The sequence below is a fragment of the Symphodus melops genome, assembly GCF_947650265.1.
Source record: "Symphodus melops genome assembly, chromosome: 5".
Classification (NCBI taxonomy): domain Eukaryota; kingdom Metazoa; phylum Chordata; class Actinopteri; order Labriformes; family Labridae; genus Symphodus; species Symphodus melops.
In genome coordinates this window covers 19,942,017-19,952,292 of record NC_136695.1, presented here as the reverse complement: position 1 = coordinate 19,952,292, position 10,276 = coordinate 19,942,017, and the positions used below count along the sequence as shown (strand labels likewise).

The 10,276-nt window shown below is 38.9% G+C and overlaps 1 long non-coding RNA gene across 1 annotated transcript; it reads left to right on the top strand.

Annotated features, from left to right (window-relative positions):
* The first annotated feature begins 1,131 nt into the window (after nt 1-1,131).
* On the top strand, nt 1,132-7,348 carry LOC306824734. Its single transcript, XR_013779179.1, has 3 exons — nt 1,132-1,245; nt 1,499-1,740; nt 7,201-7,348. It is a non-coding gene; the product is annotated as an uncharacterized lncRNA (long non-coding RNA).
* Nucleotides 7,349-10,276: the final 2,928 nt, after the last annotated feature.

The window sequence follows — 10,276 nt, the reverse complement described above, 5'->3', positions numbered from 1 at the left end:
AATAGAGAATTAAAGGGAGTCAAAAATAGAGCAACACCATACAAGATGAATTAGGGAGCCTTGAATTTATTTGTGTGGAACTGTCTGATCCACAGCTTATGACACTGGTTATTTAGCACAAAAACTTCAATATCACATTCATGCTACACACACACACACACACACACACACACACACACACCTACACACACACACCTTGTTTTTGAACTCCAGCCTTGTAAAGGATTGTTCTGCTCAGCACCTTCACATCTGATTAATTGACTTGTCAGCACAGTATTTTTATCCTGCTCCCCTGTGTATGTACGAGTACGTGAGAGAGAGCCGTGTGTGTGAGCATGTTCCTGGTTGAGTCTGTGCGTGATTGTGTGCGTGTCTGCAGTCCTTCCCAGTGTCCTCTCTACACTGGTGTTACTCCCATAGGCACCATGGCAACACAACCTATAGGAAGGCCTGTGTGTGATTGTGTGGGTCCTCTCAAGCCTATACACACTATGCAGACCAGCCCGTGTGTGTGCATGGAGGTCTGTGGTGGGCAGGCCTAAAGGGATTTTCCAACTGTGTGTTTGACTGTGATTGGTCAACACCTGTGGACATTTCCTGGTTTCTTCCTGTCCTAAAGTTCGTTTTGTAACGTTCACAACATTACTTAAAAGTTTACTGAATTGGTCTTGTGAAAATTCACAACAAATTAAATTGACTGTAAACTATGATTTGGTGAAATTAAAAGAATAATCAAGTTTAACTTTTAATTTTCCCAGACAGAGAACAACTTTACAAGTGGGAAAACTTGCTTCTCACAAGGTGAGCGAGACTTTTAGTTTGATTGAGTTTTCTTCTTATTCTGTGTTCTTACTGGCTGTGACTGCAGTTTTTGAGAATACTTTTACCTGACATGTGTGCCATACTTAGGACACAGTGATAGAAAGATCTCCAAACTTTCTGTAATTAAAAATCTTTGGCAGCCTTTTAAAGCTCATTGGGATCTGTATTGATAGTGTGCACATGAATGTAATCCCAGCAGACCCGTAGCGCTCCCTCGCTCTCGCTCTCAGTCAATTCAGACTGGATGTTGTGGTGACAAGCTTGTCATGTTGCCATGGTGACTCTACAAAACAAATCCATTGACACAATTACAATATGTGTCTTCATTTTTTAATATTTCATTTCATTTCTCCATGCCTGATAGAACATGTTCTGCCCCACTTGCAGCTGAATGTGCACATTTTGAATTATTTCCACTTCAAGGTAAGAACTCTATCGTAGGTTATTGCAGCTCATTGTGTAACTGCCTTGAATGTCCCTCGGGATCAATAAAGTGTCTGTCTGTCTGTCTGTCTGTCTGTCTGTCTGTCTGTCTGTCTGTCTGTCTGTCTGTCTGTCTGTCTGTCTGTCTGTCTGCCTGCCTGTCTGTCTGTCTGTCTGTCTGTCTGTCTGTCTGTCTGTCTGTCTGTCTGTCTGCCTGCCTGTCTGTCTGTCTGTCTGTCTGTCTGTATTAAAGATGGTAACAGACAATCAGGACTGTGGAAAAAATCCTCAGTGCCGACTTGCCCCTCATCCAGGACTTATATCAGCCCAGGGTCTGGAAATGGGCAGGTAGAATCACTGCAGACTTGCAGGGTAGGCATTGCAGATCACTGTAGGCCTAAATGACCTGACATGAGAACACTTACTTTCCCCAGGATGTCACTCTGATAAACGCTGAACAGTCAGTGTCAGAGCTGTAACCGCTGTGCAATTCAGGTACCAAACACACAATTTGAATGCATACAATTATTTAAGATCATTTAGTGTCAGTAACTTAAACCTGTAACATCTTCCTCTGATATCAGTCTATGCCCACTCTTATTGTAAAACACTCTCTACCTCATGTAAATTAACACATCTGTAACATCATCTCATATTCATTATGAGGGTTTATCTCAGCATTTTTACACTACCGTCCTCTGCTCATTTAATTACCTTGCCAATAAAGCTGATTCTGATTCGTTTTTGATAGGGATTTGTATTGTTTGCTATTACTCCTCAAGTTACCTGAATCATTACATAGTTGTGGAGACATGAACTGAGACATTCAACAATGTTTGGTAAATAATGTAAACACAGTACTATCATAGCAGTGGGTGTGTTGAGGGTGAAATGTGTGTCGATAAGAAGGAAAGTAACTGTGAATGTTGTAGTGGAGTTTTACAGCAGATAATTAACGGTACTACACTGTGATACACATCTTACAGTATTACTATATTACATAGTTTTGCCTTAATTCTCACAGAGAAGCTGAGTTATTGAGTTCATCCGCACAGCTGAGGGCCCAAGTAAAAACTTCACACTTATTTTCCTATCGCTCTCTGACTATTGACACAGTAGGCAACTTCTTCACTGTGCTGCGCAGGGAGAGCTCAGCACCGTTGGACTATTAAAAACAATAAACATCTGCTTTTCCATCTACCACATATTGCCACAATGTGTCGCAGCATCAACTAATTAAAAAACGTCCCTATATATGCGCACAAGCTTGACTCGAACACTCTTGATTACACTCTCAGTCGACTTCACACAAACTTGGAGGAGTCACGCACTAATACATTAAATATAGACAGACATTAAAGAGTTTTGAGGAAATTAGGAGAAAGACATAAAGAACTTTAAAACTCCGATTCCCAACCTCCCACTGGGGCAATCCCGGCTCTTTTCTTCCCTTCACAACCAATCGAGGGAGAGCTAAGTGAGCCTCAGTCATCAGAGGACTGACTGATTGGTTTGGGGCTTCGAGGGTGAGATAGATGCTCTCTGAGAAACACATTAATCTAAAAAGAGGAGACTTTTCAGTGTGGGACTACATGTAGAAAGTGTTTGTTTGTCTTTTTTTGGAAAAGGCAGACTCTCAGACGAATGTGGCTGAGTAACAAGACTTCAGTTTTTAGACACAGCAAGCCAACAAAGAAAGCTCAGGATTTTACTGTAGCTCTCTCTCTCTGCAGTCTAATGCATCCTCTCGATAAAAAAGTTGGACAATTTCAGTGTTAACTACAGCCACCCCAAAAACTCAAAATGAAAATTTGAAGATAGCTAATATTATTATTACTACATCAAGCATCTATAAATCCTGTTAATATAACTTTCACTCGGTATGGAAGTTCATATAATGTGTGCACCTTGAACTGAAGCCTGAAAAAAAAAAAGGATTAACTGCACTCAAAAAGACATCTGCTTTGTTTTAGCAGCTCAGTGAGCCGTTTCCCTTTATAAAGGTCCCAGCCACAGTTACAATTACCTTGATGTTAAATAGAAGATGATCATATTATTTTAATATAAATATACCTCCACTTTACAGCAGAGGCAATTGGCTGCATACTGTAAGTAGCAGAATTGAATACAATCTCGGCACATTGTAATATTGAACAGACTTCCCTCCACTGAGAAGACGACCTTTACTTTGGGTATCACTTATTTATAAAAGTTCAGTCTAACAATGACGCACTGATGACTAGGAGAACAAGTCATCTTCATCTATTAATGCATGTGTAACTGCATATTCATGCAGCCAAAAATAGTGGTGTGTGGGGATGCCCTCACAAGATAATGAAGAATCAGACACAAATGAAACGATGGCATAAAAACCCTTCTTTTCATGAGTACCTGTTTGTGTGGTCTAATAAGATTTACGTGCGTGATCTCTTTCAGTACTTTGCAGTCAAATTGCAGTTTTTTTCTTGGTAAAAATTGAAATATTAAGCTAATATCTTTTTGTGACCATTTGCAGCGAAGAACATGCCGCTCTCGTTCGCCTTTAACACGGTGAAAACAAATTGACTTTGTCAAACAAATTGTCACTAGGATTGAGTTAAACATTACTCTGTACATAAATATAAAGGTAGACAGAGAAGGCAGTTTCCTCTATGATCCGTGTCGCCCGCTTGCTCTTTCCTACTGTAGCTGTAGTTTTTACTTGTTTTTGTCTCAGAGAGGTCATCAATCAGAAGTAGATATTTGCACCATAGAAGAAGATACTAAATCTCCAGCAGCCCCATGTGGTGTTTTTAGAAAAGTGACCTGCGCTCTGAAGTGTCTGCAGACCAGAGAGGAGACACCCGCCCCACCGAGATCAAGAGTATGACATTTCTTCTTATTCTCAGCTCCGATGCTGCAATAACGATGACACATTTTGCAGTCTTTGATGGTTTTTGTGGGAGCTGTACTGACGTAGATCTGACAATAAGACAGATGTAAAAAAAAAAAAAAAAAGCAAAACTTTCTTGGACAAGTGACAGGGTTAGCGTGACACTTACACAGCTTAGATACGAAGCGATTCTGGGAAACATATTATAATATGATTCCATAAAATAGGATATATAAAACTACAACATGACATGCTGTGATAGGGTAGACTACAGTACAATATCATATGATGTGATGTGGTTCAATAGATCATAACAGTTCAATAACTTAAAACTCATAACTTTAGAATGAGATACAACTAGACAGAATACAATATAAATGATACAATAAGACATGATTTGATTTAATACAATGGGATATGGTAAAGTATGAACCAAAAAATGTAAAAAAAATTGGTGTTACACTGGTATCATGTATGTCTTACAAATACAAACACTAGATTCACAGGCAGACAACCATTGTCGTATACACTGCAATGCACTCTGGTCAAATGTTTGCATGATTCTTCTTTTCTTTTCCCTGCGTGATTTTAGTTCATTAAGGCTTGTAAATATGAAGTCGTACGAAGTGTTACTGAAGAAGACAATATTGACAAAGCTACTCACAGTGTAACATTAAAATGAATATAATCAGAGAGGTGAGGAAACAAGAGTGGAGCTAATTCACTCCTGTCTGTATGACAACTGCTTGTCAGTGCCGACCGAGAGAGAAAGATACACAGCTATTCACACTTCGCCAAATCACTGCGTCTCAGAATTTGTCTCCTGTGATGGGAACTTTCCAACTTAATATGCAAATAAAGACGAAACATTCTATGTTTACTTTCGATAACCCTTGAAAACATGAATACATGTAGCTCATACCTCAGGGCCGAGTTATTCACAGCATGTGGAGACATCGATGGTGATTTATATCATGGTGTGATAGAACAGAATTACAGGACAGATCACGATAATTAGATAATGAATCATGTTTCTATTTCAATTCAAACGTTGTCTTCTGACAATCATACCAAGAAAACCGTGATGTCAATATCAATCAAAAATAATCTTGTTTTTTTTTCCAAAATTGAGCAGCCCTATGTACATGTAGTATATAAATATTAAACAATGATATAATGAATGACACAAGCAGGACATGTGTTGTGTTGCTCAGATCTCTACGCCTGTTTATTATGAAAGCGATGATGAATAATAAGACCAGTCGACATTAGTGTTGTTTGTTTTATTTGTCCAACAGTTGTATATTAATCATCTGTGTCAGGCCCTTTATAGTTTCAGGACGTGTACTCCACATGAATTAGTGTTATTGTTGTTTCTGTTTGAGCTGAACAGAGGTTAAGAGGGCTTTTACTTTGAGGTGTTAGCTAGCCAAATCACTGCGTGGACTCCTATCATATACGCACGGATTAGGCGTTAGCTGGCAAAGTTAGAATGGATGTTTTTCCTCCCTGGGTGCTCCTAGGAGGATAAACAGGCCATCCATAATTAACAGCTGCCCCGCCTGCATTCTGATCCACTCTGCTTTAAAAAGAACAACTGTCACCATTGGTTAGAGAGCGAGGGAGGAGAGAGGGAGCAACAGAAGAAGAGACTCATAGATGAGGAGATAACGCTCTAGCAACACGCACACAGACACACCCACTCATGTTGAAATACATGTCCATGCAATGTACTATTATAAAAGATAAGCATCATAGGTAAAGACCAAAGGCACACACTTTTGTTTTACATTGCTTGCAGACCTCACACTTTCACACACACAAAGTGAAAAACCTACAATATGTTACTCACAGCCATAAATGAGAGCACATTTTGCTCCTGGCTATGGAATGAACAGTGAATTGCTCTATAATGTATTTAGTGGGAATATGCTCGACAGTGAAACAGGAAGCTTCCACTTTGTGCTTCTCCTGATACAAGAACACATTTATCTAAAGCTCTGCAATGTAAACCACATTTCAACGGCAGCCTGTTACTTTTAGTGGAGTTTTGTGTCACATACTTTAGAAGCTTATTAAAGTACTTTAACTTGTTCCCCATAAAAACTGGGCATTATATCCTGAGCTCAGACAGGGTTAGAAAATAAACCCCCTCCACTGTACAGGCGATGATTTTGTTTCGCTTTACACCCAAATTCATAATGAATGTGCTTGTGTCAGAATTATAAAAAACTTCTGATCAGACTTCAACTTGTCTGGACATCTCCACGCAATGGGTGATCTGAAAATGTAAACAATCAATATTCATGATAAATTTAAGATCATTTGGAGAAAATGAAAAACACCTCTGCAAACTGTAATATAGCAGCTGTTGATTGCATGAAGCAACAGTGTATTGTGTGAGGCTCTTCTGAGAACATGTGCTTAGCTGTTGGCAGTTTTAAATGCTAAGTCTGATTTCCAACCTATTTATAATAGATATGTGTTGTTGTGTTTGAGATGCGTCAGAATCCAGGGCAGTTGTCGTGGGGACCAGATTGACAGTGGAACAACAACAGTTGATTGTACTGAATGTTTCTGGCAGGAAAAGTAGTACTGTTCCTTTGTGTTTTCTCTCTCCCCCTTTCTCTTCCTTTTTACTGTCTTTGCTCCTTTGTTCCCCTGTTTCTCCTTTCCTTCCTTAGGTGCCTCCTCTCTCTCACTTTCTTCTGCAAGATCGTTCCTTCAGTCCTCCCATATTTCCCCCTTTACCTCTCCCCTCCTCTACAAATCTATATGCAATCATCCCACTGCAGAAGTCTAATTTAAATGTGGAACAAATGTTGTGACAGACTAAAGCTGGATAGAAGTCCTTATCCGCAGAGTGAGAACTGAATTATCCTGCTTGACTGAGCTGCTGACACACACACATTGAGAAGGAGAGAGGCAGAGAGAGGGCACAAGTCTCATCAGAATTAAGCTAACCTTTCTGTCTGTCTATTAGTCACCCTGAAAGCCAGTAATTCCTTAATTCCACTATGGAAAGACATTCACACATATTCTTTAACTTCAATTTGTCTGTTTCATGTTTCCTCTTTCCTCAGAGCTGTTGGAACACCTGTGGAAGAAAAACTAAATGGATAGTCCTGAGTTCAGTTCGGCACAGAAATTAAACTCACATGATGCTGTATCAGTAACTTTCTAAAACCAGCAATCCATCTGAGCAATGTGATTGGAAAACCTTGCATCCAATGTTTCCTTTGCAACAATAAACATGTTTTGTCTGTCATGGCATCTCTTAATGGTGGCCACCACGACGAGACACGTCCCATTACAACTATAAAATTAAGGATTTCTCTGGCTTTGATAACTGCCGTATATTGGAGGTAATGTAAGTACTCAACAAAAACACATTTAACATACTTTTTGTCTTTTTTTTTATTGATTTAGATATTTAATGCAAACATTCTAATAAAATTGTACCTTTAAACATCACCTGTGGCCTAATTAGACCACCATTATATGATGAGTAAACTGCTCTTAATCTTGATAGTTAATTTTCTTAAACATAGTCCATCAAGGGAAAAAGCTGGTCTTCACCATGTCCGATCATTATGTTTACAGAGTTTGAAATTGTTTTCCCCCAGTGCCAGATGCCGTCAGCAAGAAATAGTGCATCATCCCTCACTGATAGCAATGATGCATGGTGGTACATCCTACAACTTTTGGTCACATCCACAGATTTTTTTTTAAGGATTGTGCATTTCCTAGCAGTGCTAATAGAAACTAGCTTTCCAAAACAGTTTCAAAAAACAATAACTTTCCTGAAAAAAAAGTTATTTTGCACTGAAATGGGTCCCAGTAAAATTTTTCTCTAATTGCTTGCTGCAGACAAAACAGTTGTTTATCAGAGACTCCTTGTTGTCGCAAACTGAAGTGTTTTTATTTTGGGTCATTCAGCCCGGATGATCCAGATTGCTGCTGTTACAACAACAACACATCAATGTTTAATAGTCTGCATTGCAGAGATAATGCTCTGATAGTCACAGTTAAATCTGTTTTGGTGTGTGTCTTGAGTTTTTGCTTGTCAGTGACGAATGGAGGCAGAAAAATGCGGAGGGAGAGGGAAGTCACAGGGGAAACCATGTCATAAATATGTTAAAATACATCCATAAAACTCAATTTCAATTCATCACTTTTTATTTTAACAAACATCCTCAGACTCAGACATTTATTTCTGGTCATCCCTGAGCCACACGCCAAATCCTGTTTCGTAACAATTTGATTTATTCTGCCAACAGGGAGAATGATAAGAAAGCTGATAGTGCTGCCAAGTCCTCAAAGAGCAGACTGCAGAAGACACAACATGAAACATTCAGCAAAAATTGGCAACTGCTTTTTCAGTGTAAATAAATCAATTAGATGAACAGTGCCTGGAATAAAACACATTTTCCAAGGCTATGGGCCCATTTTCTGGTTCAGAGCTGCTGGTGCTGTTATGGAATATGGCTTATTTGGGTGTAACAAACAAAAAAGGACACCACATTTCCATAAACTGAGAGTGGAAGTAGAAATGATTACCATGCTTTCAGGATATATGCGTCAGCGTAACTCTGTTGATATGGAAGTGGACTCCATGTTTAAATGCCCCCTTTTCAAAAGCAATGCAACAGTATCCCCAGGACAAGCTACCTCTACCTCTGCGTGTGTTTGACAGCCGCCTCACTCGACTGCTGAGTTACTGCTACTCCTTTATTCATATTAATTTGACTTTGATAATGGCTGTCACCCTCAAATATTTTTTTTTAACATTTTGTTACATCTACACACTCTACAACCCAGCTGCTTTGATGTCTTTAGGACCATCCATAGTTCATTTCATGGTCTGTGTTTGCTGAAAACCCTGTGAATGCAGAAAAAAAGAAAGACAGCAAATCCTGAGATGACACATAGCCTCATGTTTGTTGTTGCTCCTCCCTTTTATATGGGATTCAAGTGAAGAGCAAGATATTCCAAACATCAAAAAAGATTCATTTTACAGGACAGCAGTTCAAAAAAAATCTAACAAACAGTGTTGATGGTCAAAAGAGCTTCAGAAGAATTTAAAAGAATATACATTAAGGTTCAACAATGACAATTAACAATTTCAGGAGGCTGCAGATCAAGACTACATCTCTAACAAATAGCCACCTTATGACATTTAACAAACTTCGAAGTTAACAAACAGCTGCTAGTTTCACATCAGCAGCATATAGAGCGAAATTTGCATTCATGTGGAGTCATGTTCAAATCTGAACTCCTTAAGGAGTACCTGACAGACAACACTGCAGGAATGTGACAAAGCCAACAGAATAGAGAGATCAGGGAGGGAGCAGATGTATATTCCACTGTATGCTGTTGGCAGAACAGAAGTAGAAGTAAAGCAAGTAAATATAAAGTCTGAAGTGAGGTAGAAGAGGGAAAAAAATATAGCTAAATTGTAAAAGATGGACATCAGCTAGTTATTCCATCCACTCCATTATGTTTTTTAGCAATAGCACATACAGTGACAGGACGGGGCTTTCAGGAGCAGCTTCTGCTTCCTTTTGCAGCAGTGTTTGACGTAGCATCTGGTGTTTCTGTGGCAACAATAAACATGTTATGTATGTCATGTCGGCGGCCACATCAAGACACGTCCTGTTACAACTCTAAAATTACAGATTTTTCTGGCTTTGATAACTGTTGGAAATATCTGAGGTAATGTAAGTACTCAACAAAATAAAATACAGAATATAGGTTAAGTCCATTTTTGTAGTTTAAAGATTCTACATGTTGATCGTTTCAGAACAGTTGGTGTGTTACACTAATGAATCCGATTTTTACACTTACCAGCTTTAGGAAACACAAACAGCAGACATAGTCAGGGTTTAAAAAGTCTAAACTTGTGTTTGTGTTACTGCTTCTGTGCTGGTGACCACCTTGACAGGAGGTGTTAGATCACTGAAGGACAAATTTGGTTGGAAGTCAAAAGGTCAAGGTTGGGATCCGTGTGATATAGTTCAAGTTTTTTCACTTAATGTGTTAACAAGTGTCTAAACTAAAAACTAACTTCACTAAAGCCACAGTATATTTTTGTGGTCATGATTACTAATCCATTCTTTTAAATGTGATACCTCAAGCGCCCAGAGAATATAGCTTAAA